Consider the following 21,244-nt stretch of genomic DNA (forward strand, 5'->3'; position numbering starts at 1 on the left):
AGGTTCCACTTAACCTACAAATACTGACCACATCTACTTATTTTTTCCCCATTTTTTAACAGCTTTATTGAAGTATGATTGACATACAATAACCTGCCCATACTTATAGTATACAATTTAATAAGCTTGACATATGTATATACCTATGAAATCATCACCACAATCAAGATAACAAATTCATCACCCTCCAAAATTTTCTTCTGTCCCTTTGTAATCCATTCCTTCTATCTCTCCCCATCTCTGCCACCATCTCCAGGAAACCAGTGGTCTGTCTTCTACTGCTCCAGATTAGTTTTCATTTTCTAGGATTTCATGGCACCATCTGTGCTTTTTCTGTCTGGCTTTTTTCTCACGGAGTAACTATTCTGCAGTTCTGTCGTGTGGTGCTTTCCACTTTAAGGCTATTACAAATAAAGTTGCTAAGAACATTTGCATACATGCTTTTGTGTGGATACAGGCTTTCATTTCTTTTGGGCTGGGTCATATGGCAGGTTTATATTTAACTTTTCAAGAAGCTTGTACTATCTTGTGCTGCTGCTATTTTGGATGCCTACGAGCAGTGGGTGAGAGTTCCAGTTCCTCCACATTCTCACCATTACTTGGAATGCTCAGGTTCTTGAATTTTAGCCATTCTAATGGGTATGTAATGGTAGCTCATTGGCTCAGGTCATGATCTCCTGTTTCATGGGATCCAGCCCCACATCAAGTTCTATGCTCACAGTGTGGAGCCTGCTTGGAATTCTCTCTCTCTTACATTGTGGTTGTAATTTACTAGTTTAAATTAATAAGATTAATTTTAGTTACTTAATTGATTATAATTATTTAATTAATTATTTGATTAATTTATTTCCCAAATGACTAATGGTATACTTACTTAAAAAAATTTATTTATTTATGTATTTATGTATGTATGTATTTATTTATTTATTTATTTTGAGGGAGAGAGAGAGAGAGAGAGAGCAAGCAGGGAAGGGGCAGAGAGAGAAAGAAAGAGAGAGAATTCCAAGCAGGCTCCACGCTGTGAGCATAGAGCTTGATATGGGGCTGGATCCTATGAAACAAGAGATCATGACCTGAGCCAAAATCAAGAGCTGGATACTTAACCTACTGAGCCACCCAGGTGCCCCTACTTATTTACTTCTTATACTTATGGTACTTATAGGTGCTTATTTGCCATCCATGTACCTTCTTTTTTGACATGTCTATCCAAATCTTTTACCTATTTATTTTTATTATTTTTATTATTTTTATTATTAAAAAAATTTTTTAATGTTTATCATTTTTGAGAGACAGAGAGAGATAGAGTGTGAGTGGGGCAGGGGCAGAGAGGGAGACAGAATCTGAAGTAGGGTCTGAGCTGTCATCAGAGTGCTGCACGGGGCTCGAACTTACTAACTGGGAGATCATGACCTGAGCTGAAGTCGGACGCTTAACTGACTGAGCCATCCAGGCTCCCCTTACCCATTTTCATTGGGTTATTTTTTTATTCTTATTTTTGAATTTGAGAATTCTTTATATATTCTGGGCACAAGTCTTTTATTAGTATGTGATTTGTAAACATTTTCTCCTAATCTATGGCTTGTCTTTTCATTCTCTTACCATTTTATTTTTTGTGATCTTTATGGGAATGTTTTTAAAAGCAGTAATGACAATCATACTGATAAGTAGTATAGCCCGTCCAGCTGTCTTAGACAACTATACAGAAAGGCTGAGGTGATGCCTCAGACTTTGAAACATAATTTCAAAGATGCAGTTTACTTGAACCGTTAGTTATTATGCGAAATACAATTTGATATAAATCACAGAGCTTATTTCTCAAAATTAAAAAATTACCAAAGCTGTAATTTCATGGCTGCTTTAAGTGAATCATATTCTGAGCATAAAAATGTATTTTTAATTTCTTAAATTGTAAAATATGCTTCAGATGTAGAAATTCTTTTAGTTTTTGGTTTCTTTCTCTCTCTTCAGTTAGGTATTTTAACCTGCATTACTCTAATGAAATAACTTATTCAGTCTCTCTGTCTTTCAATTTATAGATAGAAGATTCATAATCATTAGATTGTTTGTAGAATATTGGGTTATATGAATCACATTTGGTAAATGGAAGGGAGTCTATGAATGATGGGCCTATCCCTTTTATGAGGCTCTCTAAATTCTTATATTTGTATCAAAGTTCTGCTAAATTTAATCCTGAAATGAAGACAAACTCTAGACAAGGATGTTCAAGTAGTATATTTAAAGCCAGCATCCTGGATTTGGTTATGTCCCTTTCCTCATGCAGTTGGAAGGAAGCTGAACATCGCTGGACAACTCAACTCAGTATCTTCATTATCAAAATTCTTCTTTATTGCTTCTATTCTTGTGTTCTTGGGTGCTTGTGCCACATAAAAGTAGATATTCGTCCAAAAATACTTGAGGTTGAATGATCTAAATATTCTTTGGAAGTAGCTACTTTATCCTCTATTATGGAAACACTTAACCCCTGAGTTGGTTAAGTCAGATACTTGGGCGTTATTTTCTTTCCGTCCTTATCCCCAATTCTACTGCTTTGTTCAAATCACCATCGTCTCTCTGATGGATTCGTACAGCAGCCTCCTTCCTGATATCCCTGCCTCCATTCTTTCCCTCTGTCAGTCCATTATCCACACTATAACCGGGTGGTGTCTTCAAAATATGACTCTAAACACATTTCTTGCCTGCTCAAATCTTGGCCATAGCTTTTCATTACCTTAAGAATAAAGCCCGAATTTCTTAGTGTGACTTTACAAAGCTATTCATGTTGGATTTTATCCTTACAAGAATGAGAATATAAGAACGGGGGAGATAGAATTTTTTTTAAGTTCAAAATATAAAATTAGCAAAGCCGAGAGACTGAATGGATATGGGGTTGTGGCAAGGATCCAATGAGATAATTTAAGTAAAAGGGCTTTGTGAAGCATAAAACATTATGTTAATGTCATCATCATGTTAGTATTTTTCTTGTCTCTCAGAGAATCTCTGAGAATTACGGAACCCAGATTTTATTTTTAAGTGGCTTGCTATTCGAGCCTATGCTCTTGAAACCCTGGCATATTTGATTGGTTGCTACATGTCTCTAGAAACTCAGATAAATGCCATACTGTTGGATACCTTTGTCTCAATTCTCAACCCTTACAGGTGCTCAGCCTTGAGCAGTCATGGTACCCAGTAGACAGCTGGGATTGTCCTGGAGGAGGGGCTGTGAAAGTGATAGAAGCTTCCCAGGGATCACACATGACTTAAACCCACACCACACCACCTGTAGTTTCTCTTCTTATCAAGAAGCCCCTTGTTTTCTTCTCTTCTCACCTGGAAGAGCTGACTAGGCTCCTTAGGGACCATAAGTCTTGGGGCAGTGGGTTCTAGTCATAAATCTTTTGGTCATAAGAAACAGAAATCCCCAAAACTGGGAACAAGAAAGATTAAGAACTGGAAGTCGTCTCTCCAAATCTGAAGTGCCACATGGTTTCTCTGGCTATCTGCTGTGCTCTTCTGCTTCGGCCAGCTTTCTACTTCCTCATCTTGCACAAGACCCAATGTGGTGCCATCCAGTTCTATATATATCCTGAATATCAGGGCAGGTCATCTGTGACATGCATTGTTGCCGGATCTTTTTGCTCACTTCTCAATTCCAGGCTTTCCAGAGAAGAACCTGATTGGTCTAAATTATAATTATAAAAAGATGCCAAATCTTAGTTCACTGGCTGACTTATGGATCAAATATCTTAGGCCAGCTATTTAGCAGATGTTTAATTATTTGAGGCCATGCAATGCAAGGTCGCAGGCTTTGATGTTCACTCGGTAGGCTCTATGAGACCTCCTGCGGAAAATGATGCAGTGAGGGCAAGAATAGACATCTCTAATACATGAGAAACACTGAAGTGTGGTAGTTAAGAGCAGGGACGGTGGAGTTTAAACCTGTCTCTAGCTGGTAACTTTGGGCAAGTAGCTTTACTTTTCTTTGCCTCAGTTTCCTCATCCAAAGAATAGAAATAATAGAAATATTGTTGTGGTAAAGATGAAATACGTGTGCATTTGTGCAAGTACATGTGTGCATAGTATATGTTAAGTGTTATCTAAGTGTGAACAATCATGATAAGGACAAAAATCTCAAGTACAGAATGGGGCAAATTAGGAAGGGCTGTCTTTGCTTGGCTGATGGAGTAATGACTGCCCAGATATAGGGTGAAGTCCAGCTTAAGTGGGAGGAGTGGGGAAGGAAAGCAAATTAATGAGCACGGTAAAAATGGAATCTGAATTCCTCAGATGAGGGGCGCCTGGGTGGCTCAGTTGGTTAAGTGTCTGACTCTTGGTTTCGGCTCAGGTCATGATCTCACGGTTTTATGGGTTCGGGCCTCGCGTCGCTGCCAGCGCAGAGCTTGCTTGGGATTCCTCCTCTTTCCCTCTCTCTCTGCCTCTTCCCCACTCGTGCTGTCTCTGTCTCTCTCAAACAAATACATAAACTTAAAAAAATTATGAATTCCTCAGTTGAAATATTTGGGACAGAAATATGGAGGGGTTAGGGAGAGAGGAGAGGAAAAAGGAACAGAGTCATCTGGCTCAGATGTAGGCAAAAGTCTCAGCTGCTGAAACACAAGAAGCTCAGATGCGCCCTGAGTTCACAGCCTCTGCCGCGGTCTCTTCTCCTGCAAGTGTGGCCTCTGGTCTGTTCCCTCAGTGGGAGCAGCTGGTCTGGGGTAAAAACCTGAAAGCCTTCTTACAAGTTTAAAGATATTAGGTTCTCCAAAGATATGATATTAGTGTAGATATCTGGGCTAGATTAATTCATTGAATCATTCAGTCATCAAATATTTATTTGGCATTTGCTGTGGGCCAGACTCTGTGCTGGGGATGCAGCAATAAACAAGTCTATGTCAAGAGCTCACAGACACAATGGCTTATAGTGGAGGAGGGAACACGACATCACGTGAAGAACCGGTGATGGCATAGGGACTTCTAAAGCAGCAACACAGGTGCTCTAGGAAAGGGCTTGAGGGGCAGAGCTGACTGACTAAGGCCAGAGGATCAAGGCAGGCCTCCTGGGAGATAGCTGGGGGAGTGGGGGAAAGAATGGTCTGGGTACAGAGAATGGAATGTTTGTTCAAAAGCCCTGCAGCAAGAAGGAAACGGTGCTTGGGGTCCCTGAGTGGCTCAGTCGGTTGAGTGTCCAACTTTGACTCAGGTCGTTGAGCTCTGTGCTGACAGCTCAGAGCCTGGAGCCTGCTTCCAATTCTGTGTGTCTCTCTCTCTTTGCCCCTTCCCCACTCATGCTCTGTCTCTCTGTCTTAAAAATAAGTAAACATAAAAAAAATAAACAAATGTACCAAATTGCTCTTAAAAATTAAACAAGAAGAAGAAGAAGAAGGAAGCAGTGCTTGAGGAAGGACAGAACCCTCGTATGGCTGGAGACAGGACAGAGAGGAGAGGGTAAGAGCGAACGGGCCAGCCAGGAGTCATGCTGAGGGTTTTGTACTTTTATACTGGGGACCATGGGAAGGGGTGGAAGAGATTAAGCTTGTAACATGTGGACTGGATTTCACTCATGCCGCTGGGTTACCCTTCCTATTTTTCTGGGGGACAGGAGTCAGGCACTGTGGCATGGGGAGTGGCAGCAGGTGACACAGGACCACCAAGACAGAGGAGTATTCAAAAGCGAGGGGGACTCCATGTCAAGAGCAACCTCCTCTACTCCACGATGTTCCTTAAACCGTCACCAGTAAACAAAAAATGCCCTCCGCATGGGCGTTTTTTTCAGTTTCTCATGACTGCACCCATATGGCATCAGAAATACTGGCTTTACCATATGGCCCCAGTTCTCAATGGCTCTAAGACACCCTACAAAATGGTGCCAGCAAACTATATGGAAGTCATCAAGAACAAGCGGACTAAGTTTCCTCCTTCTTGGTTTAGGGCTACCTGTTGAAGAAGGCAACAGCTCCAATCTAGGTGTACCCTCCCTCTGTGAGATCTTGACCCCGCCCCCCCCCCACACACACACATGGTTTTGCAGTCTCTGCTCACACCTAGCTCTTGGGTGACTGAAACCTTCAGATAGGCTGGGTCCTGACTTTAGCCAGGTTTTTATTATTTGCGAGTTTGTTTTTTGCAGTGCCATGGTAAAACATTCACTGAGGCCCTTGCCGAGGACACCGTCTGTCCTGGGGTGAGGACGTGTTTCTGATGGCACAGCAGAAGCCTTCTGCCCTCCAAGCTCCTGGCTCTCCCACAGCCCTCTTGCAGCCAGAGAACTTGGTAAGATTAAGGATGTAGTTGAAAAAAGTTGGTGAATTTCTATTTCATCTTCTTTCTCCACTTCTTCTCCTGGAGGTGTGAACAAATAATGAAACTGCTAAAAAAGAAAGGCAGCAGGCAAGAAGGAGGCTGCACAATTGGCCCTTGAAGATACAGAATGTAGATCATTAGCCGTGAATCTGAGTTGGAGGTGCTGAATATTCATTCACACGATTGTGCACGTAGCGGCGAAATGTCTTTTCTTGACACGATGAACAGAGTGTCCCGACACCTTTAGACACTAGGGTGCTTGCAGAACCTAGTCAGAGGTGACAACGAGGGAAGGGACTTTTTGCTTCACCTCCCACACTAGCCCCAAAAGCCCCACCATTTGTACCTCACGTACATAATCTCATCCTACAGAATGTAAACCCAACCACTAAATTTAAGAAACTCGATTGTTTTCTCACTTAACTGTCCCCTGGGCTTTCTGGGCACACAGCGTATATCCCCCCTACCACCCCAACCTAAAATTTAGCTTAACGTTCACAGTTTAATAAACACTTTTAGTCCAGAGATACAGTCTGGAGTGAAACAAACATTATTTTAAGATACGTACAAACTTGAAAGGTGCCTTGAGATCTTTTGAGAGGAATGGAGAGGACATCAGATTTTTGTCTTTTCATCTTCTCAAGAATCACACCACATCCTGCACATAGTTAGTGACTCAACAACAGTTGGGTTCAGCTCCAGGCTAAGACGTGGAGTAAATCTTGTTTGCAGGAATTGAACATACGGAGGTTAAGAGTAACAGTGAGAGCTACGTGGCAGGGTTTATAGCTCTGGAAGGGAAGAACTAAACATCTCCAAGGGGGAAACAACCCCTATTGGCTACCAGTCCATTGAGATGTACCCACGATAATGCTTGCCAGGATGGCTGTACTCCAGGGAAGATACCGTATTGTTCAAGGACCAGGAACAAGCTTCACAGAAAGCAGAATGATTTTCTGACACTGCACAGAATCTCACACGAGTGTTACTTTTGTTTAAAGGGGATCTATTTTCTTTATCACTTTGGTCATATCAGTAAGAAAGACTGTGATCTCTGTGGAAATCTTTTTCCTTTCTTAGAGTTTGGTACTCTTTTTGTTGTTGTTGTTGTTGTTGTTGTTGTTCCTTTTCCAAAGAAACTGTTCTCCATATAGTTCAGAAAACTCATTTTATCCACTTCTTTACCTGAATTCTGCGTTATCTTCTCTCTGAAGACAAGATAGCGCAAAACTTATGTTGTAAAATAGAATTATTATTTGGGACCAAAGTCCTACTCCAACATTTCTGACTGTGGAAAGGAGATCAATAACGATGGTAACCCCCTTACTCTGTCTTATTGTTATAATTTTTTCCTTGATGGTGGCTTAAAAAGAAGGTGTGGTAAGAATGTGTTTTAAAACCACAATTTCTCTTAGTTCTACAGGTTTCCAAAAGGCAATTAGGGAGGTAATCTGGCAGTCTTATCTCAACATGTATGATTGTGACAACAGAGACTTCAATTACGGATCAAAGTTTAGTTACTTTTTTTTTCTTTTTGCTCTGTAGGATGATCAGAGCCAGACTTGTCCAGTGAGATAATGGCCCAAAGGAAAATACAAAGTAAACTAAACCTGTCTCATTAATGCCTCTCATTGGAACACCTGTAAGTGGAGGGTAACACTGTGCAATTTTTAGAAATACAAAATCAAAGACTGAGTTTTAAGAAACCAGAACTTACATGTAAAAATAAATATGTCCCTTTTAAAATAGTCACTTTGGAAGGCATTCCACTCACATAGTGTTGCTGTTGCAACAAGTAGTTTTGTTAATTATTTTTTGAGAATTGTTTTTAAACCCTGTGTGGTACATTAGTTTTAATATTCTATATGGCAGCTGATAGCAGTCTCCAAACAACAGCTGTTTGGAGTTGAGTAAAGCATGTGGCAGGATGGGAGGAGTTGAGTACAAAGAGTGAGCTAACCTGATTTTGAATCCCAACACGGCCATCAGGTCATCAGCAAGGAGTGACACCACAGGCAGGTGACACAATCTGAGCCTCATCTGTAAAAATGAGGAAGTGGAATCATTCATTCATTCATTCATTCATTCATTTTTCATCCAAGAGAGGCTTATTGAGCATTCACTGTAGGAAACTCCATACAGGAGTGGAGGGATGAGGTAATTGCCTCTGACTCTAAATTTCTGTCCTAAGTTGGTGATAAATCTTTGGCAAAATAAAATTAACAGGCTAGGTTTATACAATGATTAAGTAATAAGGATAATTATCTTGATTGGTTTTTAAAACATCTTTGATTGAACGTCCCAAATAAAAGTTCCAAATGTTTGAGCAACTATAGCTTTACTAAGTAAAAGTTTAACTCTTTTAATTCACAAGGGTGAAGGATCAGAGTTATTTCAGATGCATTAGTTGGTGCCTGGACTTTATTCTTCTTTTTTGATTTGAGACAACAGCTTACATTCCTAGTCATGTATCAAGATCATCTATAGAGCCTTTGAAAACTACAAATGCTGTATGCCAAATTCACTTCCTGAATTAGAATCTCTAGAGAAAGGTTTAGGTCATAGGTATTTAAAAAGAACAACAGTGTGGGTTATTCTGATACACAGATGGGATTCAGAACCACTAACTGATTATAACCCCTTTACTTTCAGAAATTGTTACCTTTACCTTAGTATATTATACCTATCTTTTTCCCCCATAAAACTTTCTTTAAAAATATTATCTTAGAAGTATCTTATTTAAAAAAATATTTTATTTGTTTATTTTTAGAGAGAGAGGGAGAGACAGAGAGCATGGGAGCAAGGGGAGATGGGAAGAGGGAAAGAGAGAGAAAGAATCTCTCGTTATGGGGCTCAATCCCGTAACCCTGGGATCGTGACCTGAGCTGAAGTCAAGAGTTGGGTGCTCAACCGACTGAGCCACCCAAATGCCCCATTTAAGCAGCATCTTATAATTGAAACTAAATTCAATTAGTATATGAGCATCTGGTCCAGAGAGAATTTCTCCATCTACTAAGTTGTGATTTTTTTTAAATTGAGCATCCACTACATATCTGATTGTGTGTTTGTTGTTTAGGAGACTATAAAATAAATTTAAGACCCAATCTCTATCCTAAATGGCCAAGGTTAGAAATTGGGGAGGATGTTGATGGTATTATGAAAGGGGTGTTCAGAATACTTAGATCTATTCCAAATCAAAGCCACCCTCCCTTATGAGTTTCCTAAGGGATATGAATGCATAAAGAAGGTGCTAAGTTGCTAGCTGGACTTTGGACCCAGACACCATCATAGGCTGCAATATGATTCTGAGCTGGATCACAAAGCCTAGGCTAGCCACCCATCCAGGGCCTCGTCACAACTCCTGGTCAGCATCCCAAATTATACTGTACTCTAGATGACCATGTGGAAGGAAGAAACTGAAATAAAGGAACCTGTCTTCAAATAGGAGCATCAGGGGACTATGAGCTTCCCAAAGAAATAGCCCCCACCTCAGCCTGCTACCTTCACTTGTGAATGAAAACTTGGGGAGAGGAACAACAAACAAGCTTGTCCTTCTAATCGGCCCATAACAATTTCCTGGGGGTGTTGGCCGAGGACTAGGGGGGAACAAGGAAGATTGCTGCTCCGTAGCCTGCAAAAAGCAATCTGCATGAGCAAAGATGAAGGTATCCCCTTTCTGGATTTGCAAAGCACTGTGCATATTTATAAATTGCTGTTATTTATTACACTCTCTTCTGTAACCCATCTTGTTCGTTATTTAGTGCTAACATGGTTCTTAGCACAAAGTAGGTAACCAATAATGCTTTATGAGTGAAGACTGTCATGTAAAGCAAATGCAGACTGTAGGATCTTGTAAATAACAACTTACAAAATTACATAATACATATAATGTTGTAGAAGTTCAAAAAAAGAAATAGTTGAATGGCATGGAGAGGGAGGAAAATCTTCACAGGGAGTGTGGGCTTAAGACAGACCTTTACATAGAGTAAACCTTGTGTTTACAGAGCAAACATCTGACCTGTGACCAGGGATGTGAACTCTTCCTTTGGATGCTGGAGAATAGTGACAAGTCAGCTGGGACTTTGAGAGGGAATAGAAGCTGCACACCTGGCCAAAGACCATCAACGGTCAAAACATAGAACATTTAGTGGCTTTGTTTGTTTTTCTTCTAGATGGGCATCCACAGAAGAAAGAGCATTATAAATATTAGTAAATAAAATGGAAATATTTTATCTCATAAAGAGGAAGAGAGCAAAAATGAAATGCAGCCTATAGAATGATGGAAGTGAGTTTCTCTTAAAAACTGTTTCTTTTTTTTAAATTTGTTTTTGTTGTCTGGTTGGTGATATCACAATGTAATGTGCCCATTAGAGGACAACACAAAAATAGGAAGATGGGACAAATATCATGTATGTCTCACTGCCCCCAAAGGAATTGCTTTGAACATTTCAATGAGTTTTTTCTAGGTGCCAGTTTCATTCTTATTAAACCCCAAGCAACTTGCTTCAATAAATGTTTCACATTTTTCCCTTTTCTCTTATGTTGTTTCCCCTACTCTCTCTAAACAGGATGTACAAAAAGATAAAATTATTTTGATTTGAAATATGGAATGTTAGGCTTTTAGTAACAAGATTTAAAATAATGCATGAATTTTGAAATACATGATATTGAGAAAAAATGCTCTTTCTCACCACTTACGTGATGTATGAAATGTATATTGCAGATGACTTATGGACAAAAAATATGACTAAGTGAAAAATAGATGTTGCAAATGATTGACAGGCATGGGAGTCATGAATTACAGCAAGACCTTGGTTCTTGGTATTCAGCGGAGCTGAGGGAGGGCCGTCCTCCAGGACCAGCAATATAGTTGGGTATTTAGTCAGTCACCGCCCCCCCCCCCCCAATACCTTGTCCTGGTCTGATTATACCCTTACTACCTTGGGGCAGAGGGGCAAAAAAAGCGAAACTAGGAGGGTTAGTCTCCAAGACCTAGGTGTAGGGAAGGAGCTGCTGGATGAGTGACAGGATTTCATGAATCAACAGGTCCAACCTGATACATTTCAGAGTTACCTCATGGATAAATAACCACAAGGCATGAATGATCACTCTGCTATGCCACACATTTCCCAACTACACATTCTGTGTGCCCCAGATTGTGACACACTGTAGTAGTCACTTGGCCCTTTGTGCCTTGCTACACCTGACACACAATCCCCTTCTCACACATGTACACTTTGTTATACTTTTCTGGTATGTGTCTCTCTCCAGTTGAATGGGTTCCTACCTTTTTACCATCATGCCTACTGGGTTACTTGGCAATTTTAGACACTCAATAAATGTTGGTGGAATGAACGCAAGAATGAATGTTGTACAGGCAGCTCACTACTGAGAAAGAGGCACCAAGAAGAAATAAATTGATATAGTTACAGTTAGCCTTTGGGAAGGGAATTGCCTTAAGGTATGACAAGGGTGTTGAGCTTAGTCTGGGTGTGTCCTTGACAGGTTTATAGAGTGAGACTTAAGCATGAGGGTACATCCCACACATACTAAATGCCTAGAGTCCAGCCCAAATATAACTAAATCCGGAATTTGGGGAAAAAAACCCCAACATGTCTTAAATACTCTTCAGGTGATTCTGACCTTCATTCTTGACTAAACACCAGCATGCAAGTATCTGTTAACATGTTACTTAATTTTAAGATTTAGGCTAATTAAAGAGCAACAAAAGCTTTAGGTGTAATTAACTAATTGAGCACGATGCTTTATTTGTACAAATAAGCTAAAGGAGGTATAGATTGTAAAATAGCACTTGGCATTTCCCCACATGCCAAATTGTGAAAGTGTCATAAATGGGCACTTTATAAAATGTCTATCCTACCCTACAATGGCTTCATACTTTTCTACACAGTTTGACAGGGAAAAAAATGTGTTATTTTAACATTCCTGTCTTTTTGGAAATGAACGCACTTCTCACTTGCCATTTCTATATGTTTTTCTTACACTACTGTAGGTCTGTTATTTCAGAGATGGGGTATTCATGGGCAATGCTGAAGTTCACCTAGGTGGGTACATAGTTAGGATACCTTCAGTTTCAAGGGAAATAACTCACTTTTAAACAAAAGGGATATCTTTTGACTTGTTTATTTATTTAGCTATTCAACAGATACTGATTGAGCACCTAGTACGCGCCGAGAATTGATGGTGCAGTGGCAAATAAGACAATCTCTGCCTTAGGACACTCAGGGAACTTGCTTCAGGCACAGTTGTTTTCTGAGGCTCAGAGAATGTTGTCAAATTCTGTCTCTCTCTTCTCTCATCTCTGTTTCTCCTTGTTCATTGGTCTTGTTCTTACCTGTTACAGAAAGATTCCCTCCGACTTGAGTGAAAGATACCCTACAACTGACAACCTCCATTCCAAAAAAAAAAAAAAAAAAAGGGGGCGCCTGGGTGGCGCAGTCGGTTAACCGTCCGACTTCAGCCAGGTCACAATCTCGCGGTCCGTGAGTTCGAGCCCCGCGTCAGGGTTTGGGCTGATGGCTCAGAGCCTGTTTCCGATTCTGTGTCTCCCTCTCTCTCTGCCCCTCCCCCGTTCATGCTCTGTCTCTCTCTGTCCCAAAAATAAATAAAAAACGTTGAAAAAAAAAATTTAAAAAAAAAAAAAAAAAAAAAAGAGCCAGAGGATTGCACCCCACCCCAGCATTCTTGTCTCATGCTTCATGGAAGGATTCTCACTTACTGTTTTGCCTTCGTCTTTCATGTTCCTGACCCTTAATGCCAGCGTAGGAGCAGAGGTACTACGATTGGTTAGACTAGGGCCAGAGGCCAATTCCTGTGGTCAGGGGATGGGCAGAAGTCCCACAAGACCATACTGGGATGGGTGAGAGGCCATTCCCCAACATCAAAAGGGATTTTAGGCCACAAAACCAGTGTCATCCACCATACCATGATCTTATAGGGAGTAGAACATTTGAGAAGTATAAACTTTTTTCTATCATGATTTACCTCATCTCACTTAATGTTAGATTATCAAAACATTGTTTCTGAAGTGCCAGAAATTCAGTAGCTTCTGTGAAATAATTTGAAATCAATTGGGGAAGTCAAGTGTGAGTTTCCTTCCTAATCTGATGTTACCTTCACAAGGTGCATAGCACAAGATTATAAATAAAACGGTAGCCCTTTTATGATTGACTGGGGTGAGTGTCAGATATTTGAGTACAGTCACTTCCTTGAGGCAGTGGGTAGGGTCAAAGTTCAGAGGAGAGAGCTTGAAGGCAGTAGAAGAGAAGGGGCTGAATCATCTTTTTCTGGAGATCATTCTGGAAAAGTCCCAATTACTGATTTGGGTGAGAGTACAGTGGGTGGTGGTGAGGAAAAACAAAATTTTATTGTGAAGCCAAGCACTAATTTGGTAGCAAAACTTGAGAGATATCAGACAGTGAGTGTAAGAGAAGGACAGTGAGGGTTACTCTTCTGTGGAGAACGTGAGAGGGGAAACCATGAGGACATGCCAAAGAGAAATTGCAAAGAAAGATAGTGCATAGGAAAGGAAAAGTGAATAAGAAAATATGGCAGAGCTAGGATAAGAGCTAACAATTATTGCTTAGTTATCCATGCCAGGGAACGGTTCTCATGTTTTCATCACATAGTTACTAAGACTTAGAGCTGAGATTGGAACTCAGGCAGTCTGAGTCCAGTGTTTGCATTCAGAGCTATATAAAGGTGAGAGAATTCATAGAAGAACTGTAGGAGAAAGAGAACATGGCTGGCATGGATTTGTCTTATGGCCAAAGATGTCTTTAAAGGTGGTGATGACTGGATATGGAACCAAACGCAGGGAGTCATAAGTCTACAGAAACCTGCATATTCTGAAAAGGATAAAAGATGTTGGTCTGTCATAGAGTCAGACAATGACTCAGTTATTCTAACTAAGGAGGAAGATTTGTGGTCAGAATGAAAATTATAGTTTGCTTGTAACAACATAGGATATTTAAAATGACTTTGTGGTGGTTTTTTAAAATACTTTTTAATATTTATTTATTTTTGAGAGACAGAAAGAGACAGAGCACGAGTAGGGTAGGGACAGAGAGAGAGAGGGAAACACAGAATCCAAAGCGGGCTCCAGGCTCCAAGCTGTCAGCACAGAGCCCGATTCAGGGCTCTAACCCACAAAACTGTGAGATCATGACCTGAGCTGAAGTCGGATGCTTAACTGACCAAGCCACCCAGGCACCCCGACTTTGTGGTGTTTTAAATGTTATTATTAGGGTTGTGATTTTGAGCCCCATGTTGGGTGTAAACATTACTTAAAAATAAAAAAATTAAATTAAAAAAAAAGGAAAGCATGGTTTCTGCCCTCATAGTGCTTATGGCCTAGACTCTAGACAGCATCTGTCCATGCTACTCTGGGATTTGGCAGGGATTTTTGTGTACGAAGCACTGTATGCCCTGGTGATACTGTGATTTATAAGAAATATATATTTGATTTTTGTCTCATTTCTGGCACAAAGCTCCTAAAATCCTCAGAGTTTCCTAAGGGATGAGAGTGATAAAGATGTCTTTTTTTATATTAATGAGATGATATTGGGACTAAACCTAAGGATGTGGACTAGCTGCCAGAAGAAGCAGCCATGTGATTAGAGGTTTGGAAGTTTCAGTCCCACCCCCTGACCTCCAGGGATGAGAGGGACTGGAGGTTGAATCAATCACCAGTAATCAATGAATTAATCAGCCATGGCTATGTAATGAAGCCTCCACAAAACCCCAAAGGGATAGGATTCGTTGGTGAACTGGAATCTTTCTCATGCCACCGAGCCAGGCCCCAGACTCTGTGAGGACAGAAGCTCCTTTGCTATGGATCTTGCCCTGTGGATCACTTCACCTGGCTGTTGACTAGTATCCTTTCATATCATTTGTAGTAAACCAGTAATCTAGTGAATAAAGTAGTTTCCTGAGTTCTGTAGCCACTCTGGCCAATTAATCAAATCCAAGGGGAGGATCACAGAATCCTCTGTTCATAGCCAATAAGTCAGAAGCACAGGTAACAGCATCTGAAGTTGGGCCAGTCTTAGTCTTAGTGGGGCTGAGCCCTTAACCTCTGGAATCAATCAATGCTGTCTCTGGGTAAATACAGTCAGAATTGGATTGAAATGTGGCATACCCAGCTGGTGTTGGAGAACTGCTCGGTGGTATGGGGAAAAACCTACACATTGGAATTGGGAGCATAGCCCTTAACACATATGTTTAACATGTATGTTAACATCAATGTACTAATTCAATTTCTTTATGCAATAAAACTCATCAAGCTGTACATTAAATGTGTATCAACAAATCTAACAAAATCCAATTCATATAGCTAAAATATATCGAAAGAACGCCGGTCTTAGAGTAAGAAGGAAAAAATATAGCCTTGAGCAAATCATTTAACCACTCTGAAGAAATTCTGACTTCACCGGATTTTGATGAGATTTAGAGATAATATGTGACAGAACTTTGTAACCCATAAAGATACAGATACACATTTCAGACATTATTATTATTTTTTGTAATTTTACAGAAAATTATGTTTTTATTCTTTTAGAGAAAATTTTCAGAAAATGATGTAGTTTTATGAAATGTATTTATAATTAGATATAGTGATAAAATATGCTGTGAGATAGGATGTGGAAGTAGAATGGCTCTCTATCTAAAATCTGCATCATTTAGAAGAAGAATATTTGATATTACATTCATTGTATATGTATCCTGGAAGAGGCCAGAAGACATGAATTCTCTGAAATGCCTTCTTTCCATCCCTGCAAATTTAACTGCATTCCCTTCAGTTCTACATTCTTTCCTCGTATCTCAGCCTATGAAGGGAATTTCCATCTGACTAAGTCTCTTGCCTCAAGGAAGTTATCTGATCAATTAACCAAAAAAAAAAAAAAAAAAAAAAAAAAAAATGAGGCAAACTTTTCTTCAACTTTATATTTTCTCTTTAGCTACAGATTTTTCTTTTTCCTTCCCTTCACAGCTAAGCTTTTCTGTAGATTTATTTCTACATGGGTTTCCCCTTTGTCCCTTCCCACTCACTAAAATCTTGAAACTACTATATGGGGCTGCTCTTGGCAAAGGCAATCAATGGCCATCTTGCCACTAGAGTCTATGTACATTTTATGTTTACCTTGCTTGATTCTTTATAGAGTTCAAGGAGGGAATGAGTTTGGGGTACCTTTGGGACACTCAAATGGAGATGTGAGTAGGTATTTACATTTGCAGACCTAGAACTAAGCACAGAAGTCTGGGCTCCTTACATTTGGGAATCTTCAGTGAACCCATAGAACGTATTAAGGAGACAGAATACCAACATTTAGGAGTTCAGCAAAAGAAATCCAGTCCATGAAGAAACTTGAGAAGGTGAGTGTGGTGGTTTTAAAATATGTCTTTGATACTATTTGATACTTTGATACTCTTCCTTTTAATAGAAGGCTCTTAATTCCTCTCCCCTTGAGTGTGGGCTGGACTTAGTGAATCTCTCCGAAAGAATGTAACTCAAGAGTTACTACGTGACTTTTGTTGCTGGGTCATGAAAAGGGTAGCTTTTACCTTGTTCCTTCAGTTTCTGAATCTCTTGTTCTGGTTGAAGCCAGTCACCGTGTTGTGAGGATATTCAAACAGCCCTGTGGAGAGGCCAGTGAGTGGAGAGGCCACAGGGGGAGGAACAAACTTGGCAGCTGGAGGAGTGAGCCACATTGAAACCAGAACCTTCTGCTTCCGTCAAAACTTCAGATGATCCCAGACCCCAGTCTTCAAGGCTTCCAACTGAGACCCCAGATAACATGAGGAAACAAACCATCCCTGCTGTTCCTTATTTTAATATTAGACCAACAGAAACTATGAAATAATAAATAATTATTGTTGTTTCAAACCACTAAGTTTTGGGGTGATTTATTATGCAGCAATAAATAATTAATACAGAGGAGCCAGAAAGGCAGGAGAGAAATTAAGAGAGTTTGATAAGAGAATTTGAATTTTAAAAACTCCAACTGTCTAATATCCAAAATATATAGGGAAGTTATGCTACTCTAAATACTAAAAAAAATCTGATTTAAAAATGGGCAGAAGATCTGAATAGACATCTTCCCAAAGAAGACACACAGAGATGGCAAATAGAACCATGAAAAGATGCTCAACATCACTAATCATCAGGGGAATGCAAATCGAAACCACCAGGAGATATCACTTTAACACCTGTTAGGATGGCTATTATCAAAAAGACAATAAATAACAAGTGTTGGCAAGGATGTGGAGAAAAAGGCATCCTTGTGCACTGTTGGTGGGAATGTAAATTGGTGCAGCCACTGTGGAAAACAGTATGGTTTCTCAAAAAATTAAAGATAGAAATAGCATATACTCCAGTAATTTCACTACTGGGTATTTACCCAAAGAAAACAAAAACACTAATTCAAAAAGATACATGCACTCCTCTTTATTGCAGCATTGTTTACAATAACTAAGATATGAGAGCAACCTAAGTGTCCATGGTTAGATGAATGGATAAAGAAGATGTGGTATATATATTACATTATAAGGGTATATTACTCAGCCAAAAAAAGAGAATGAAATCTTGCCATTTGTGACAACATGGATAGGCCTAGAGGATATTCTGTTGCCAACTCCATAATCCTTTTTTAAATTCAATAATCAAAGATTAGTTTTGCCTTTACAATTTTTTTATACAAATAGAATTATGCAGGGCATATTATTTTGTATCTGGTTTCTTTCTTTCAGTACACTCCTAGTGAAATTCATTCAGGTCATTGCTTACATAGTAGTTCATTCCCTCTTTTTTAAAAAGAGTTTAATTGAAGTATAATTAACATACAGTGAATAGTTCATTCCTTCTTATTGTCAAGTGGTATTCCATTGTATGAATGCACCACAACCATTCTCCCTGTACTCTGATGTAAAATACACTTAGTTATTTCTTCTTGACCATAGGCAGTGACAACATCAGAATTACATGGACAAAATTATATGTAGAAAAATTTGATATCATTATAAATAACATCAAAGAGGTGGAATGCATTAGAAAATGATAGTTATCATCTCTCCAGACTCTCTATAGAATGAGAAAGTTAGAAGTCTTCTGTTGACCATAAAGAGTATACTGCCCATATAACACTTAACCTGAAAATATAAACTGCAATGAAAAAAATCACAGATGGGTCAATTTTTTGAAAAAAAAAAAAAAATGAACCAAAAGATATACTGAAAATTAATGACAAAGAAAAAAAGAGAATAGAAAAAAATGGGAGTTTTTAAAATTTCTTGTACACATAACAAATACACATGCACACACATACATATCAGCAATACCTGTAGTCATTTTATGTAGGGGCCAATGGTACTGCATATCACACATGAGTTTTCAGTTGCTCTCTGGGGAGTATTTGATACTTTTTTAAAATCAAATCTAATAGAAACTTAAAAAAAAAGAAATAAAGGGGTGCCTGTGTGGCTCAGTCAGTAAAGCGTCTGACTCTTGATCTTGGCTCAGGTCATGATCTCAGGGTTTGTGGGTTCAAGCCTGGAATTGGGCTCTGCAACAACAGTACAGAGCCTGTTTGGGATTCTGTCTCTCCCTCTCTCTGCCCCTCCCCCACTCATGTGCTGGTGTATGTGCTTTCTCTCTCTCTCTCAAAATAAATAAATAAACTTTAAAAATCTAAGTGAATTCTTTGATATATTTAACTACACATTAAAGACATTCAATGCAGGGGCGCCTGGGTGATGCAGCCGGTTAAGTGTCCTCCTCTTGATCTCAGCTCAGGTCATGATCTCACGGTTTGCAACTTTGAACCCCCATCAGGCTCTGCGGGATGGTGCAGTACCTGCTTGGGATTCTCTCTCTCCTTCTCTCTGCCTCTCCCCTGCTTGTGTGTGCATGTGCTCTCTCTCTCCCTCAAAATAAATAAACTTTAAAAAAAAAGATATTTCTAGTTGGATTTCCTAAGGACATTTTGTTAATGATACTAGTTACAAAAAGAGTTATCATCTTCCCACTTCTGAACTTCTGAGGCATAAATACTTCACAATAATGTGGAATTGGGGACACAGCAAAGATACTAAGCTTAATTTTGTAACTTTCCCCAGAGGATCAAAATAACGTGTGTCAACTTCTGTCCTGCAATTTCTACTTTACACTCTGTTAGTTTTGAGTTCTAAGAGCAGCCAGGAGAGTATCTGAAGACACTTTGTTTCTACTTTGCCTTTCTTCCCAGTAATATAAATATCTGAAAAGGTTATTGCTTAACCTATAAAACAGAGACATTCAAATTTATGAATACTAAAAACACCCTGTTCATTTCTGTTAAACGATGTGATGAGCTGGAAATGGTGATTTTTCTCAGTGGAAAGGACATGTCAAATAAAGGAAGAACTTTCCTTGTCGCATTCTTAACGACCCTCTGATTCCATTGTAGCCTTGATTATTCTTTATCACTAACCTTTTGACCACTTTTCTCACCCTCTTCTTTGCTTCTACTTCCCCATATTGGTAAGTCAAAATGCCATTCTCACCACCATCATCTCATGGTTATAGACCAGGCCTCCTCAAACACAGATTCAACCAAACAGTTGGGGATTTGAGCAGGCATATGGTTCCCTGTATCGCTGTTTCCTTCACTGGAAGCTGGAAATTGAAGTCTGTGGTTGTAATCAGACTAGAAGGATTACAATTCATCTAGGCTATTATTCACTGCTGCTGGTTTCATTTGTAACTTGTCTCTGTGAAGCGATTAAAAGGAAGCCGTTATTATAAGAATTTATGTACAACTGGCTTATGAATGTAAGCCACACTGGTTCTGAAACTTGTAAGACAAACCTACAGGAATATCCTATTATTTTAACTATTCTAACTTACATCTAATTTAAAGTTTTGAAGAAGATCTTATTTCTAAGACAGCATAGCCATATGGTCAGCAAATAGAGCCTGTGTCTAGTCACAAGTTAATAATAGAAATAACAGTTTCCATTGACTATTGTATATATCATGGTGGTGAATCAAGATATTTTTGTAAAGTACTCAAATAGCCTTAGGTTCAACGCTAACAGCTAATTCCATGATGTATAAAATACTACCTATGACCATTAAACTGTTTAAAATCACAAATGAGGGACACCTGAGTGGTTGTCGGTTAAGCATCTGACTTTGGTCAGGTCATGATGTCACAGTTTGTGAGTTTGAGCCCCGCATCAGGCTCTGTGCTGACAGCCTAGAGCCTGGAACTTGCTTCGTATTCTGTGTCTCCCTCTCTGTGCCCTTCCCCCACTTGTGCTCTGTCTCTCTCTCTCAAAAATAAACATTAAAAATTTTTTTTAAAACATCACAAATGATTTACACAGTCCACTTGTTTGCCTGTAGGAAATAATAAAATAAGTAATCCACAAGAGTTACCATTTGGCTCCCCTCACCTCCATCCCTAACTAACTAGGTGAGTGGCTTAATAATCTGGTTACTTGATAATTTTGATATTCATTTTTTCATATTTAAAGGGGAAACTATAATTATAAGGTGGTTGTGAGGAGTAACTGGCAAGTATGTAAAGCACCTGTCATGTACTTGACATAGAGCAGGTACTGAGTAATTGGTATCTATATTATTCATAACAACAAATAATTAATTCTGTGTAATCAATTAGCTTCTTAAAAAACATTTACCATGTTTATGTAGAAAAACCATGTACAGTTTTGTCATTTGGGTTGTTCTCAGGTACCTTGGTGTAACACCACCTTTTTTTTGGTCTGTTCTCACTAGAGATGCTAGCCGTGTAGACGTCCCAAAGTTGACAATGACCTTGCCTCAGCCCCTGAGTTCCTCTTGTGAGAGAGCACTGTTTCTACTGTTTCTGGGCTGTGTGGTGTGGATTCTGCTTTGGGGGCTACTGCCTTTATTCCTTGGATC

Source organism: Panthera tigris, chromosome B4 (genome assembly GCF_018350195.1).
Source record: "Panthera tigris isolate Pti1 chromosome B4, P.tigris_Pti1_mat1.1, whole genome shotgun sequence".
In the NCBI taxonomy this organism is placed as follows: Eukaryota; Metazoa; Chordata; class Mammalia; order Carnivora; family Felidae; genus Panthera; species Panthera tigris.